Below are 1,658 nucleotides of genomic sequence, written 5' to 3'. Positions count from 1 at the left end.
AGGTTGGAATTGAGGTCAGCTCCTTGCTGATATGAGGCAGCAGTGCTAACCACAAATCTATCACGCTGCTCCGTTAGCCCTATTAGTTACCTGCGGCTGATGAAAGAAATTTGCCTGACTTGTTCCTATCACTGAACCTGACCCCGTCTGAGACCTTTATCATCGGCCATATCACCGACCTGGTTACATTTAAAATTTGTTGTGAGCAGTGGAGGAGTGGGACTAGAAAAGGAAACAGTGACACCCTTCATCCTCAGTCAGAACCGGAGTGAGGAAAAATTCACAATGTCGGATTTCACTCAAGTGAAATTCCCTTCCCCAGAAGTTTGAGATGGCTGAATCTTTATATTATATCGAGGCTGGCTTTGTCTGATTTTCCATAGACAGGTGAATCAGGGATAATGGTACATGGAGAGAAAAGTGCGGCCGGGACCACAATGAGATGAGCCACGACCATATTTACTGGTAGAGTTGTGTCAAAGGGCCGTTTGGTCCACTCGAGTCCATCAGCTCTGTTCTGATGTTCCATTCAGCCCTTCGGACCTGCTACAAACAGGCAGATCGAAACCACGCCGATGGTTAGGTGTAGTTTCGGAAATGCACTTGGAAATTCCAGGCTTGGTCAGGAAGTGTCCCCCAGCAGCAATCCTTTTTTCCATGCTTCCCCACTCTGTAACTTCTGCTCTGGAATTGCTTTGAATGCAGTTCCCATATCCCATCCAGGGTTAACTCAGGAAAAGTTTCTCCTCTCCCGAATGCAACATTGTACAACACGACTTCCAGGAAAATAAACAATTACTTTCCATAAGCATAACATAAAAAACTAAGAAGTAGGAACATGAGACGGCTATTCGGCCCCTCAAGTCTGAACTCTCATTCAATAAGAACATGGCTGATCTACTTCCGGGCTCAACTCCACATTCCTATCCAATTTCTTGCTTCCCTCCACAACTCTCTGTGTTAGGGAATTCCAGACATTCACTACCTTCTGAGAGAATGCATCATTTTTCACCACAGATTAAAATCAATGTTCCTTATTCAGTATCTACCACCTCGAGTTCGAGACTCAGGGGAAACACCTTCTCAGCATCTACCTTGTCAAGCCCCCTCTGTATCTTGTACATTTCAGTAATAAGCCCCTCATTCATTTCAACCACAATGAATAATCTCCTCACCATTTTAAATGTATTCAATAATTCAACCCTTCCATCTCAGGAAGCTGCCACATGAACCAACCCAGTTACTTGCTGCATCAGCATGCTGACGTTACGTTTCATACTCAGGAACACTCCAATCCCTTTGTACTACTCCTTTATGGCAGTCCTCTTCATTAAGAAGCAGCCTGCATTTTGGTTCTCAAAGTGATCCACTAACTCCAATGGATATTGCACTCAGCTCCCGCGGTCAGTTTATCAGTATAGTTTGTACATAACTGATGCCAGCGGCCTGATATTTGTGGTAATCCAGTAGATACATCTTTATCATAAAGATCCATTAATCATGACTCTCTGATTTCTATGTGTTAAGCAACCATTATCCCATGCTAATTTATTATTCATCATACGACAAGCCTCTGTCTTGTGTCAGAACGATTATTTTGTGATACCTTGCGAAAACTTTCTGGAAAGCCTCATGTTGACCAGTTCCCTTTATCAAAT

The sequence above is a fragment of the Chiloscyllium punctatum genome, unplaced genomic scaffold (genome assembly GCF_047496795.1).
Source record: "Chiloscyllium punctatum isolate Juve2018m unplaced genomic scaffold, sChiPun1.3 scaffold_124, whole genome shotgun sequence".
Taxonomy (NCBI): Eukaryota; Metazoa; Chordata; class Chondrichthyes; order Orectolobiformes; family Hemiscylliidae; genus Chiloscyllium; species Chiloscyllium punctatum.
This window is presented reverse-complemented; position numbering follows the sequence as displayed.